We start from the raw sequence: 15,997 nt of genomic DNA on the forward strand, positions 1-15,997 counted from the left end.
TACATAGTGAATAAAGAGCATATATGTGGCTAAAAGCAAGCATTATGGCAAGATATCAGACCTTTTGTCATAATAATGAGGTATCAGAAAGAAAAGGCAAAAGTGGGGGTTTTGATGTGCATATGCTGTTTTAGTAACATTTTTCATCTTCTGACAGAAGCTGTAGGAGCAGGTCTGTGATACTGCCACAAGTCTGGAGAAGCTAGAGGCAGGTCTACTGCAAGCACAGAGAAAGCAGGTCTGCCTGGGGCAGCAGACTGCTGTGGGTGGAAAAGTGATGATTGCCACAGTGCCTGCTTGGCCAGTACAAAAACTTTTGAGTGCTGTTGGAGTTGTTGCTGTTGCAGAAGGAGTCAGAATCCTTCCCTGGCAGCTGCTGTGGGCCCTGGTAAATAAGAACAGAGTCTCAGCAGATCTGTCCCCTGTTCTCTTGTTTCTTCCTCTCCTCCTTCTGCCCTGACACCTGCCTCTCCTCCCAGAGCAGCAATGGTAACTTTGCCTGTGCAGCTCAGATAATTTATTCTGTAAGAAAAGATGGGGTTACTGCTGAAGAAATACTAGAATAAGATTCCTGGAAAAAAAATCACTGATTTAGAAGTATTTAAGAGTTTTTCCTCTAAAATACAGAACACTGAGTTCTAGGAATGAACTAGATACCTGACTGAGGCTTTGCCACTCATCAGTAATGCAGTTATATCAACCTCAAGCCATCTCAAACTGTCATACATGTTCTTCAGTTCTCTCCCCAACACACTCAGGCAAAAAATTATGAAAAATGCAGAGACAAATGATTTCAAGAAACAATATACATCTAACTCTTTTTCAGTATAGGAACAAACCCAGCAAGGCAGTATTTCACATTTTCTGGTCAAGTTTGTTCCTGGGATAAATATTAAAAGATGGATAACCCCAGCAGCTTAAAATTTTACTTGTGTTTTGGACTACATTAAGATTGTTCATCAACAAACAATCACAATGCAGATCTTTACTTGCACTCAACTCACAAAAATTTGCAATGCGGTCATGAAGCTGCAAATGTTTTTGTTTGAGAAAATTGCGGTGCTAAAGTGTCTGTAATACAGGATCTCCAATACCCTTTTGATGTTGTCTAACTCTTAGTACTAATGAGTTTTAAGTGGCTTAGTTATCTTAAACTGCTCTAAAGGCTTAGACTGTTTTAAGCAGTTTAACTTATAGTTGTGCCGGTCATGGTTTGCATGGTTAGGGATCCAAATTAAAGCAGTGTATGGTCAGGACATGTCAAGACATACAGTTCAGCTATGATGAATGTTCAACATGTTGAAGAAGCCATAATTTTCAGGCTTTTTTTTCCCCTGATTTTTCTTTTAAATAGGGGACTATCACACATGAACATAGAGGCTTTGCAGCATCAAGGCTCAGAGCAAATACGAGTTTCCTCAGAGTAAGGATGTTCCTAAATATTAACTGTGGAACTAAGAGGTGATCTGAAAATCTGAAATGATTTTTCAGTGCTTTTTGCCATACTACTTACTTTTGACTTTTCACTGCTGTCTTTGGATTTCTCCCTAGATCATTGAATTAGATCCCAGCTCTTAATTAGTGCTTCACATCTGCTCATTGAAGTGGCTGTTTCCATTGCCCACTCCAACTTGAAGAAAAGCAGTTGACAAAAGTTTTAAAGGTTTGCAACAGCCTGCCTGGAAGCATTCGTGTAAGAGGCAAAGGCAGGTGACCATCCATTGCATACAGAGGAGGCTCAGGGCACAGAAAAGAGAAATGGCAGCCAAGACCTGGATTGGGAAGGAAACACAGAGGGCCCGACAGCTGGTGACACTGAGCACACATCCTGTGGCTGTGTCTTGGAAAATGTTGGCTTTGCTAATCATCATCTGTATAGCCTAATTTTTGCTTACACAAATTATATTATATTATATTATTGCACTATATTCAGTTGTGCTGAAAGGCTTTCTGGAGCTTAAGCTACAGAGGAAGGTTGCAGCCCTGTGTTTCTTGTCTAGTGTTGAAGAGGTCCACAGCCAGATGATTGGCCTCACCGTCCTATCATAACTCCTCACTTCTCCTGAGGGTTTATTTGCTCATTGGCAGTGAGATCCTCCAAGGAGGGATGGCTCTGCCATTGATTCAGTTGGAAATGTAAGAATGGACCTTGCTGAGTGGGCATTTCTGTCTGGAAGATGTTGAACATGCTTGGCACATTGCTAGGAATACTTAATCAATAATAGCATTAATACTGTCTCTCTAGTAAAGATCTTACAAACACAGAAGAGAGAAAAAAACTACAGCAGTTCATTCACCCTGGGACAGTTTCAGGAAAATCCTTTGCCAGGGACAATTTTGAATTAAAAAGTCCATTTTACTAGTGCCACAAGCTCTATCTGTGAAAGGAAAGGGGCTGTTTGCATCTATGCTGAAGAGGTAATGCTGATGTGTTCCTAATTTTTAGGTAATACTGCAAAAACCCTTGATAAGAAATATAGCTGAATAGCAAAGAATAAAACCATGCCAGATGTGTTCCTGCAGCTTTTAATTTAGTTTTTAGAGTATATTGGGAACAGATACATTAGTCATAGGCAAAGATGATTGGGGATTTGGGCTCTGCTTCACCTCTGTCATTTTAGGATGAGACTGGGAACATTCCCCTGCTCCCCTTTTACCAGTCATTCCAAGTTCTTCAGCACCATCATGACTTCACCACTTTACATTATAAATACCTTACCAATTTCCTTGTGAGGAAAAATACTGTTATTGTATCCATGTGACTCAAGGGAAACTGTATGACAGGAGTATTATGTGGATTATCTGATGATACATTGAAAATGTCAGCAAGTCAGAGAGTTGAACCTGCATCTAACAAATTCCAGACTTTCTTTAAGGCCACTGGACTTTGGCAGAGGGTGCCTGCACACTACTAACAAGCTTGTCAAGTTGCCTACTTAAAATCTCCTGAGTAAAACATACACAGAAATTGGACCCTTTATGTCAGATCAGAATTTAGAAAAAAGGACATTAACTTTTTAAATCTGAAATGTTAATTGTTGCCTTTAGATAGCCACATTTTATTATCAAGAGCTCTGGATTGTATATCCAGATTTGCATGTCATAAAGGTGCAATCATTCTGGAACAAAATGCTGTACCAATCTTACTGCATCCAGCAATTTTGTAAGAAATTGCAGAACAGCTTACATAAAGGACAGAGAAGAGATAAATTGTGTATATGTAGCCTGACTTGAACTTTTCTAAAGAGCTAATGCTTGAGAGAGACCAGAAATTTAAACAACCTACCATGTTCTGCTGGTTCCTAATTGTCCCCACAAGATCCCTAATTATGGGAAGTTGCACAGGAACCAAACAAAGGCACACGTAAAACATTATCTGGAATTGCAGAACAAAAATGGAAAGCGTACTGAGAATCCAGAGAAAAATACCTATGCAATTAACGTGAAAGAAGAAAATGTAAAGCTGTAAGGGTTTTACTGCTCTGTTATTTGAGACAATAGGGATTTAGTAAAGAAATAGTTTTCATCATAAGGTGAATGAGTAAGACCACTATCAAAGAAAAACACATCAGAATCAGAATCTTCACTTAGTCTGTGCTGTCAGCCTGTCTCTATAAAGCTGTGGAGTAGTGATGAGCTCAGCATAGTGCCTGCATGACATATAAGACTTTGCTTTCTTTTATAAAAGAGCCTGGAGAAAGTGAGAGAATCAAAGGTGTTTGTGCAGAGGTGGTGGTCTCCCAAACTGCTTCTCTTGTCATCAGGAGAAAAGATGGAGAAAATGAATCAATCTTAGAGGCTGGAATGAAAAATGTAAGGAAGTCAAAAGTCAAAACTAGGTCCAGATGACAGGGAAGTCCAGGAGGAGATGTAAGGGTTTATCCCATTGCTAGAAAAAATTTTTGTGGACATGAATATGTAGTATTCACCCTTGGGCTGAAAGTGTGGATCCTGGAATAATTCTCCAAGGCAAAGAAAGTAATCTCAGCATTAAAAGGGTTTTCTAGTTGAAACATGGGCTGAGACAAAATGCAGGCTTTTTCTTAGCTTGTCCTCAGAAGCAGATTCAAAAGGTGACTGAAGAATTTTTTTAAGGTTATTCCTGTTCAAAGAATGAAAAGAGCTTGAAATAACTTGCTAAATATAAATACAGAAGACTTATAGGTCAGGAGGGTACTTTTTGTCCATGCTTGCATCCAAGACTAGATGATCTTTCTTGTCAAACCTCTGCTTCTCAATTCCAAAGACTGGATGATACCCCTCACCTCTTGAAGCTGAAGCAAAAAACACTATCCAGAACGGAGTGAGCTGTATTCTGCCATCACAGCTATTGAAATTGCAGTCAATATAAGTCTGATGTGAAAACTGGAAAATAGAGATCGGCTGTGATTTTCATGACGTTAATCTCCTTCCTAGCAAGGATACTTAATAATTCTTAAAGTGTCCCTTGGATTCCTTTACTTTTGTCCCTGCAGACTTCAGGTAGGACTTCTCTATGAGCCTTATGGATGAATGTTGAAGGCAGCTTTATCCTCTGTTATTTGCAGATATATATCAGCAGGTTAATGTGAATGTAGGGAGAGGAAAGAACATGCTATCTAACAGACATGAGTACCAGAGACTAGTCCCGTAGTGAGCTGTGAAAGATCTATGCAACAAATCACATCAAAAGAAGCAAAAAATAATGTTTACCTCCCCCTCAGTTTAATACTCTCAGCTGGGAAAGGGAAATAAAGCAGAAGACAACTGAGGAACAAAATCCAATCATCCACGTGCTGTCAAATGGTTTCATCTCCTCTGGGCAGCACAGGTTGACACAGCTATGTGGTACTGATCCCACCACTATCCTAGTCCGAAAAAAAGAATTACCTAAGAGGGGCAAGCATTGCTGACAGAAGTTTTGTGCCAGATAAATAGTCACTAGTGGACTATTTAGTGGACTATGTTTTTTTCTTTAGGAATTCCACTTTATGGAAGATTACAAATTGCACGTTTATTGAATGAGGAAGAACCCTGGAAAAAAATAATTCCTTTTATATCTTAGACCTACCAGACAGAAAGAGTTAGGGCTCAGGTTTTCTAAGAGCTGGCCCCAGTAAGTTGGTCTAGCACTTCATTGTGCTGTGGAGACCTGCACTGTGATACTGTGCCGAGAATACCAGGGAAAAATACCTAGAGGGAAAATACTAGTTGTGCATTCAATGCAGGGCCCAGCTTGGTGGACAGGATACAAGGTGCAGAGATTCACGTGGAATGAGGACAGTAAGGATCAGCATGTTTGTTTATTCGATCCATGACTGTATGAGATGGTGAGTCCAATTCTAGGACCAGGGCGAATGTACCAGGGCTGCATGATGCACAGTGCCGAAGTGGTACATACTTACTCTGCTGTGTTAAATGCTTTTTAAAGAAGTAAAGGGACACTCTGTTCTGGCAGACTGTATATCATGCACAGTCTGTCTGCGCTTCACTGACTTCATGATGAGTCAAGTATGGTCTGTCCTTCCACAGCTGGTGTAAGTCCTCTATATGAATTTAACGCTTTCTAACGGTATTAAATCTTGTGAGCTTTGGCTGAAAAGATAATTAAAATGTGATTTTATGCTTGTATCTGATCCAAATGGAATCTATTGCATGGCAACTCAGTAGTGTGCAGGCCACGTATCAATGGTTGTAGAGTCAGTGTTAAAGTTCATCCCTTCCTTGTGCAGACTGTCGTATGGGTTCCTCAGACAAAACAGTTTGTGATCCTGCAGTTGTAGATTATATCACAGTGCCTTACCTCCAACAGGGAACAAAGATTCTAATCCTGGCATTTCCTATCCATGACTGGATGATTTTGCCCCTTGGCGATGTTCTTTTAGTGTGTCATATGATCATAAGTCTACACCTGTGAGCATTTTCTATCCAATACTTGGATAATTTCTCTATAACTCTTCAACAGTGTGCTTTTGTATCTTTCTTTGCAGAACTTTTGCTACTGCTCAGTTTGTAATCTTTAGTGATCAATTCTGCTATGAAACAAAGCAGTCTAAGACATGATTGCTTAAGCATCTACAATAATGAGACCAAATGTTTTGGCATTGAGGAGCTGCTGTAAACAGAGCTTCTTTTGTGATGGGTTCCTACTGGAAGTTATTGAAATTTCTTATCAGTATTTTTCGTTAAGTTTTAAAACATACTGCTTCCTTTATTACCTGCATCCCTAGCGATTCTCTGTCATTCAACAAATTAATAACACAGCTGTGTTAGGAGTCAGTTTTGCATGTGAACTTGAGGGTGACTTTCACCAGAATGCAATTCAGCTGCATACTGTGCCAGATGCCAGGTGTTGAGGCCAACCTGGGACAAATACTGAGCTGGCTTGTTACAGAACTCTTGGAAGGGAGGTTGCTTTTGTGCCTCTGCCAGAAAAGAAAAGGATGAGCAGCCTTCCTTGCTGTGAGGCTACTCATCATATCTCTAACCAGAGACTGCTGGTAGCTGTCCTCCCATTAGGAGCTAAAGCAGCTAACCTGATTTTTAAATGGGACCCTGTCCTTGGTAAGATCAAAAGCCTTCACATCGCAAATTGAGCACACTTTTAAATAAATGCATCACCTCTCCAGAGCAGTGTCAGGTTTTCAGTGACATAACAAAAATTAATTTAGCTGACATAAGAGGAACAGATACTGAGATATAATTATAGAATGGTTTGGGTTAGAAGGGACCTTTAAGATCATTTAGTTCCAAGCCCCCTGCCGTGGGCAGAAACACCTTCCACTAGACCCTGTTGCCACATCCATCCTGGCCTTGAACCCTTCCAGGGACAAGGCATCCACAACTTCTTTGAGCAACCTGTTCCAGTGCCTCACCACCCTCCCTGTAGAGAATTTCTTCCTAAGATCTAATCTAAACCTATCTTCTTTCAGTTGAAAAGTCATTCTTCCTTGTCCTATCATGCCATGACCTTGTAAAAAGTCTCTCTCCAGCTTTCTTGTCAGCCCCCTTTAAGTATTGGGAGGCTGCAATAAGGTCTCCCCCGGAGTCTTCTCTTCTCCAGGCTGAACAACTCCAACTCTCTCAGCTTGTCATCATAGGAGAGGTGCTCCAGCCCTCTGATCATCTTTGTGGCCCTCCTCTGGACTCTCTCTAACAGATCAATGTCCTTCTTGTGTTGGGAGCCCCAGATTTGGATGCAGTACCTACCCTGGGGTCTCATGAGATCAGAGCAGAGGAGCAGAATCACCTCCCTCGATGTTGTTTTCGATGCAGTCCAGCTTTCTGGACTGTGAGCACACATTGATGGGTCATATCCAGCCTCTCATCAACCAACAGTCCTCCTTTGACCTATGATCCTAAGATCTACTCCTACGACAGAAAATGAAAGGAAGGGAGGGGTTATGGATGGGAAGAGAAGTGGTGGTGACACTGTGTAGAGATCAGAGGAGCGAGGACAGATCATGCTGCTAGCCCTGACAGTGGAAATAACAGCTGTCCATATATTCTGTACCCAACCAGAGGTGGTGGCAGCAGAAGACAGTGTGACTCTCCATCACTCCGGAATAGGCAAATTAGACAGCTGGGTCATAGCTGGTTCACATGCTTTGGTTTCCTGCTCTGGGAAATTACCTGCTTTTTTCATTCCTAGGTCCAGCCCTGCACCTGTGTACACATGACCTCAGTTATTTCTCCTTATGCTTCCATTGCACTACTTTTTCCTTCTCCCAGCTACATCCCTGCCCATTCTTTTTCAGGTCTACTGAGAGGGAAAGACATCACCACCACTCCTTTGTAACAAGGATGCCCTTTTAATTCAAACAGTAGCAGTGTGTGAGATCATACTGAGCATCTTTGTTTCCATTTCCAGCTGTCTACCTCTGCAGGGTGGGCTGTTGCACATGTGTCAGATCTAGCAGTAATATGATGGATTGTCTCACAGCAAGCACACCTCAAGGATATGAAAAGACAACAAGTATTCGCCCAATTTGTCAGTTAGGGTAAATATTAGCTTAATTAGTGGGGACTTCTCTCTCTGCCGTGCCAGCACATACTTTCAGTTTTTGCAACAGTATCTTTACTTCTTGTCTGCAAACTGCTGAGGCCATGCTGACTGGGAAACTACCCATGTGCCTGCATCCAGGAGAGCAAGGGGATCATTTTTCTCTGTGTTGCAGCCAAACCCACTCTCTTCCAGCACAACAAAAGCCTGGTACACAAGCTTCATGCTGGAAGTGTTGAGAGGGGGGTGGCAGAGTAGGAAAAGATAGAAGTGTGACCAGAAGGCCAGTGCCCCAGATACCTCTGGCCTGGAAGCTATAACTGTGATTCAACAGCAACAGAAAAGCACAAGAAAAGTGAGCAGCTTCTCTTTCATCCCAAAAGAGACCAGCTCTAATCCAGAGAATGTGATGGAGGCAGCCACAGTTTTGTCTGGACCCTGGGGACCTGCCAGCTGTACCCAGCTGGGAGCCAAGGCAGTGCTTCCACAGGAGTGAGGGAATGTGGGCATCAGCTGGAGGGAGATGATGAACAGAAAGAAATTGGCGGATGGAAACAGAGAGGGTGTCTGTTGGGGAAGTGGTTGATGTTCAGGAATACTTGTCCTGGGAACAGTGCTAGCCTAATAAGGGCATTGATTTGGAGATTGCAGTGCCTTCTGTGATCCAAAGGTTAGAAAGAATATTAAGCTTAGCAAGCCCAGCAATGAAGTAGGGAAGCCAAGCTAGCTCACAGAATAAAATCCAAGAAATGGTTTAGCTCTATCATAGGCTTGCATAGAATTGCTTATTAAATTGCTAGGCCTTGCTGTTGAATGCGAGTTGCAAAGCTTTAAAATGCATCCTTCCGTCCTATTTTCTGATACACAAAGTATGTATGGCAGGCTTGTTTGGATCTCACAAAAGGCTGGAGGGGTGTTGCTGTTCCTCTGGAAAAAGAACAGGGAGAAATTTCCCCCAGCGAGTTGTGGATTGGATTGGAGCAATGCCCCTGCTGCTCCCATGCACCCTAGTGTCCAAACAGCCTCCCACACAGAGGGTACCATGTGCTTGCACACAGGGAGCAGGTGTGGAATAGTTTGGGTTCTGCAAATTATTTCCTCCATCATACATATAGGCTTTTGTCACAGAAAGCTAAGCATCCATACAGACATTTTCACCAGTTCCACTGCACCAGTTTAGTGACACATCTGAGACTGTGCACTACTGAGGTTTCCTCAGCTGAAAATTAAGAGTTAGTTACCCAGCCCTTTGCACTATTTTAAAACTAATCTTTAGAAATTACTTTAAAAAATTTTTTAAGATCCCTTTCAAACCTAACTAGTGCAATTTTCTTGTGGTAGCAGAGGCAAAGAGAAAAAAGGAAGGGAAGAGGGCAGACATGGATCATCTGTGTGTATATGTGCATGCTGCCTTTAAAAACAAGGCCTGGCTCAAGCATTTGAATGTCATAGTTTCTTTTCTCTTTAGGAGTCAGTATAGAAGCTTTTATGAGCTGCCAGCTATTGATAATACACCTGGGTGGAACAGCCTCCAGTCGGATTTGTACTAGTTACTTTTTCATTGTGATTTCAAACAAGACAGCAGGGCAGAAGCATGCCTGGAGTTGAGAGAGGGCATAAGCAGGTGTCACTACCTCTTAAAATTATGCTCTCTGCCAATAACTTGCTCTTTTCCTGTGGAAGAGTAATTTAGTTTCTCTGTGCCTGGTGGCTTGATGACAAAGTCTTCTTTGGTAATGCATGCTTCAGGTATTGCTTCTTCACTTCCCACCATCATCATCCTCTCCTTTGCTTTCTCCTTCCTCCATAGCTCATTCCTGCTCCTCTGACATTGCATGCTACCACTATGTTCATCATTAGTCAGCATTTTCCAAGCACTATTGTCACCCTGGTAACTACTGAGACCACAAAGCAATACAACGCTAGCAAAACCCCCTGTGTTAGGTTTGTTTGTTTTTCAGTTGGAAGTTACACTATCTGGTTTATAAAGTGGCACACGGCTGAGGGGCAGCCTGCTGGGAGGTGGCAATGGCACAAGGAAGGAGTGAGAACGAGGTAGAAGCAGCAGTTGCTGAAGACTTTGCTGCCATCACTTTCTTTATACTGTCAAACTCCATTTCAGCATTAAACAGCAATGAGAGAAGGTGCTATGAGTCATCGCTAAAGGTTGTTTACAAAAGGTTTGGAGATCCTTACAGTTACCTTGCAAAGAAATGTCCTTGAAGAACAGATATCACTGTTGTTACCCTACATTTTCTAGCAGAAAGTAATAAACAAGAATCATTGCAGGTCATGGCTAGTTTTAGAGCTTGAACTTCCTCTTGTGAGGAAGATGCCTGTATTGGGTAAGAATCATGTTTTGAGAAAAAGGAGGGAGGAGGGGTTGTTAGTTGGTTGATATATTTCTGTTGTCTAATTGCGGGAAGGTAGAGGGAAGACTCACAGCTATGGGTCAAGCTTTTGACCCTGTTCAATATGAAGTTGGCTGAGCAATTTTTGTCTACCAGGCTGCAACTGTTCAGAGCAGTAAGGCCATGATTTGCAGTAATCAGCTTAAATCTTGCAATTCTCCCATTTCACCAAGTTGTTTGTTGTCATTCCTCTCCCCAAACTCAGTTGTCCCATCTGTGGTTCTGGTACGAGCATTTATGTGGTATGTCAGACAGCCATTTTGAGGGGGAAGTTATTTTTCATCCTGAGATAACTCAGCAGCCAGGTGAACAAACACCAGGTTCAGGTCAAGCAAGTGTGAGGTGCCAGGAGGATGAATGAGTGATTAAAGGTGAAGAACACTAAGGCTTTTTGAGCCAAGTTAAGTAGCTGTGGCATCTCAGTCCAACCAGAGTGAAAAAGGGAAATGAGCACTTGCCTGTCTTCTGGATGTTTTGGCTTTTGCCTTTTTAAAAGGCAAATGAACAGAAAACATGCACCAAGACTTGACAGCTAATTACAGCCAGGAGAGAAAAGGAGAAAGGGAAACCATAAACAAGTTGAGCAGAAAGATCTTATAAAAACATTTTCTTTTGCGGAAATCTGTTTATAGAGGAACACACAAAGGCAAACCTCTTTCAGAGCGTTCTCTGATTTGTCTGCAGGTTCACTGCCCTCATAACACATCACACTGATGTAGTGGAGATTCACCATCAGACCCCTGCACCAACCACTGCACAGCTCAGTTGCCACTTCTGGTAACCCAGAAAGCTGGAATAGGCTCTAAGGCTGGTGTCCCAGCTTTGATCTGGATGAAAACCTTCTTAGCAAAAATTGCTAGGTCTAACACAAGAGAAGGGCTTGAATCATGCAGCAGCCCAGGGGCTGAGGAATTTGAGCCAACTGTGAAACAGCCAGGAGACAGATCAGAGACCCACATTTCTCCATCCCATAGGATACCTAGCATTGGAGCAAGAAGGTAGAATTTGGTGAATGCAGTTGGCCATGCAGCACACTATACATTATACAGCACATCGTTCCAACCAAGCAAGAGCTCTATTTTACAGAAACACTGAGATCGGGGTATCGTTGCACTAAATGTTTTGTGCATGAGACTGAGTGTCTCTGTTAAAAAAGCCTCTAAAGCCTCCGAAGACATCTCTGATGTGGTGGGAAAGGCTATCATCTGCATAGGACCATCCAGCAGGTAACAATTCCTCTGCAGTTACATTGGTACAGGTTTTTGGGGGATTTGATATGGGAGCTCAGTGAGAAGGGAGTTGCTTTAATGACTAGAAGGAGTGGGGGAAGATTAAGGAGAAAAGAGGGAAGAGAAGTGAGAATGAATTGTGGAGGGAGAGTGGTCTGAGGGGATCAGAAAGGGGGACGTAGGAGCAAATTGCTATGTGAGAAAAAAAATGCCTGATTTAAAATGGCATTGAGAGAATGTGGATGACATTGCGAGTAGAGCTTTGAGCTTGCTGGTATGATTCTATGTCTGTTCCTGCCAGCCTTCAATACAACAACCTGTGCACCCTGCTCTTTGCAATACATATATTATCTTTACTTTTTCTTCTTTTTTCCACACAAACCTGTATGGCTCTGGGGTAGAAGACTCCCCATGGCACTCTAAAGGGAGTCAATCAATCTTATAGAATTACTGGTGTGAGGAATATTTGTTTTTAGAAGAGTTTTTGGATGTGAGGGGGCAAAAGAAGGGAGGACCCATATGTCTTTTTTTTAATATGCTGCTGCTATACACTGTTAAACTGTTACCCCAAATATGGCTGTGTTTTGGAAGCAGGAAAAGTCCTTATAGCACCCTGTGGGATCCCATGGGATGGGATGCACTAGGCCAGTGTGAAAATTATGCAGCACTTGTCCTTTAATTACCAGCTCTGTCCTTGCTCATGGAGTCAACATGCTCTTCTGATTGGACTTTCCATTTCTGTAGAAATGCCAACCCTATTCTGTAGAAATTCTGCATCATTTTATATGATGGTTGTTTTGTATAGCACAGCTTTAAACACTGCAGGCTGCTTCTCCTTTTTCCCCCCTTTATTGCCTGCTTGCTTTTTTTTTTGCTCTTTGTTTCTTCCACCGTATTGTTCATTTATTTGCACTCCCTTTGTGCCTTGTCTCAAGGCTGTGAGCAATGTCTCAGTGGAGGGAATTCATTATGCTACCACGTCATAATGAAAAGAGCTCCCTTTCAGAGACAAAGGAGTGGTTTTTTAAAGGGAAAACCATGTTATCCACAGCTTCATGTTCGTACAGCACAATGTACAAACAGTGTCCCCTTTGGCACGACTTTATCTACTACTGTTTATGACCAGGTATGAACTGAGGAGGAGAGAAATTATGACAAAGGAGCAAGTTGAAGCCTGTTGAAGGGGAGAGTGAGCAAGCAGGGCAACTGTCCAAAGCCACAGATCACCTCATAGAAAGCAGCTATGATTTGGCACAAGACATCTAACAAATGGGTGGGGCCAGAGAGCAGGGTCTACACCTTTGTGTGAGATGTCACAGTTCTGCTTCTGAGCTGCTGCAGTTTACAGACAAATGCATTCCATTGGACTTGATGATCTTAAGGGTTTTTTCCAACTTAAATGATTCTACAATTACCTTGAGCTTACTACTGTTAGAGTGAAAAAGATGAACAGGGATGCTTGGAAGGGGAAAATTAAGGATGCTTTGTCAACTCTACCACACTACATTAAAAGAATGGTGCCTTCTTGAGCCTGGACTGCCAGGTGGGTAATAAAAGCCCCATTGGTGCTCACTGTAGTACACCAGACTAACCCTGAGTTTGGCCTGCTAGAGCTCCATGGAGAAATAGGACATGTTAGTGAAAAAGGTAATGGAGACAACTGTTGCCTGTGGGCAAGAGTGGGGAAGGAAACTGAAGGAAAAGTCCTGAAATTAGGCAGAGCCATAGCACAAAAACTTTATAAGCTAGGACCGTGGCCATGACCATGTGGCCGTCTATAGGCACTTCTGCTGATGCCAATGTGCAGTCTCTGGCTGGGGAGCACTCAGAAAACAACATATTCTGCAAGATAGGAAGAGAGGGTAGTTTGAGCTGGTGCTCTGTAGTGAAAGTAGAACTTGCAGAGTTGCTTGATACAAATAGAGTTCTATGAAAATGAAGCTTCCTATCTGTGCTCCCCCTATACAAATACTTGCCTGGCACCGTGATTTGGTATTGCTCTTTGGCAAAACTAGGGCCTGAGAACTGCTCTTGTGTAAATTCATTTGCTGACATCCACACCTGAACACTTAGATTTGGCTTCCAGGCATTGGTGCTAAAATCATGGAATCATTTAGATTGGAAAAAAACTTTAAGATCATTCAGTCCAACCTTTAATGTGTAACACAGTGAAAGAAGTTGTGTGCAAATACCTATTCCTTGTACCCAAATGAGCTTTTCATGTTTATTCTTCAAGTTGTGGATATTTCTTTACATATCATAAGATTTGTAGCCTCCATTTCAGACATAGGTGTGACTTCTAATAAGCAATTAAGTCCATGGTAAGTTAATCAGTCTATAATTAGCTTCAATCTGTGTTTCCATTAGCTGCAACATCCTTTACCTGCACTTGAGCACCCAGCAGTAAAAGGTGTGAAAATTCTTGTGACCTTGGAAATGCATCCTAAAAACTGAAGCAATCCTCTCCAGACAGATATTTGCAGACTACTGAGAACACAGCAGGATCTGTGTGGTATCCTCAACCGTAGTATTTAGTAAAGTTTGGTTCTTTTATTATTCGGAAACTATGACAGAAAACTGATGGGAAAGTAAGGATAAATGGTCCCTATTAAGACACTTTTTGTCTTGATGTGTATCAATTTTGAAATAGCTCTGGCTTTACGGCCAAGAAAGAATTTTTTTAAAGTCATATAGTGATATAAAGACATGGGCACTTAATAGGACTTTAGGTTGCTACCAGGCACAGCAGGGAGGACAGATACCTTAGTCCCATTAAGTCTTTAGTTAGATATTGGTTCTTTCACTGCTGTGCCTTTATGTATCACTTGCTCTGAGTAGATCCTATCTAGTGTTTCTTTAACATGCCACAATGCAGGGTTCAGCTTGGACACTACCTATTCTTCTCAGTAGTATTCTCATGCATTTTTTATAATCTAATGGTATTTTAGTGTGTGCATTTTTCATCAGATGCAAAAGACTACTGAGAGTGCATTGCCACAGAAGAAAGCATCTCTCCTAGAGTGTAGACAAAGCTAAAGACAAGCAGGAGTTGGAAGGAAGAGTGCTTTCCTCATCAGTGCTTCTCCATACACACTTTTAATAGTAAAAATTGCCACTGACAGAAAGATACTATCAGTGAATAGTCTAGACAGCCCATCAGAACCATTCAGAAGGTCTATACAGAGCATGGGTATCTATAATCAACTAATTTTTAACTCCACGATTCAAACAACTGTGTTAATAGCAGCATTATCCTAATAAAAGTTCTTCCTCTGCAGAGCTTCCTGGTTTCCTAAGTCCTCGTTCACATTCAGTTATCAGCCCCAACAGAGCAAAGAGCCGTGATGAAAAGGGACAGAGGTTATACATGCACAGGGGAAAGCTTTGAGGTGTGGTAGGAAGATTCACATGTAAAAGGTGAAGTGAGCATCCAGCACTATAGCAAAGAGCAGCATACTTGTGAAGGCAAGGAAAAAAAGCCAGGTTAGGGAACTGATCCCACAAAGACTTTTGGGGTAGTAACCTGGAGGAGAATAAAAAAGAAATTTTATTCTACAACATTTTTGGTTTTGTGTGTGGTTTTTATACTGAATCATAATGTTTTCTCTAAAGTATAATTTCTCAAATGTGTCATTTAGGTTCAGCTAGAGCACTCAGAGTGGCTGAGAGTGCTTTTCCTCCTTCTCATTGTTGATCTTTTGCTTCTTAGAAAGTTTGAAAATGGAAAATTCTCTTTTCCATTCTGTTTGACACAATGTAATTGCCATCAGTGTGTGCTCTTGCAGAGACAGTGCGACTTTACCTTGTATTTTCCAAAGGAAAATATTTTGCTGAAATATGTTTGGGACTTCACTATGAGTGGTTTGTGCACACCCTGTAGAAGAGTTGGTTGCATTATGGGAGCTGGAGGGGTCAGAGGAGCCTGCAATAGTTCTCTGTGCAATAAGCAGTTTTCTGTACATGGGAGGTTTCATGTGATTTAATATGCTGCATTCTCCTAGAGCATTATCTCCTTTCGTTTACTGCCTCCTCCTAGAGACCATACTGATGTGTATGGTCTAGACAAGCGATCTGGGTGGTAGGTAGTGAGCTGACTGGCAGGCAGCACCCTGTGGTAGTCCTTTTCAAACTAGTAACCTGTCACAAGTGGGGTCCTTCAGGGATCAGTATTGGATCCAAGGTTGTTTACCATCTTTATCAGCCATCTGGATGATGGGATCAAGCATACTTGATGAACTTTTCCAACGACCCCAAACTGAGTGGGAAAGTGGACACTTTGGAAGGGAGGGCTACCCTGGAGGAAAACCTGGATAGGCTGGAAGAGTGAGCTAACAAGAACCTCATGAAGCTCAGCGAAGACAAATGTAAGGTTTGTG

Source organism: Neopelma chrysocephalum, unplaced genomic scaffold (genome assembly GCF_003984885.1).
Source record: "Neopelma chrysocephalum unplaced genomic scaffold, ASM398488v2 Primary Assembly neopelma1_60, whole genome shotgun sequence".
Lineage (NCBI taxonomy): Eukaryota > Metazoa > Chordata > Aves > Passeriformes > Pipridae > Neopelma > Neopelma chrysocephalum.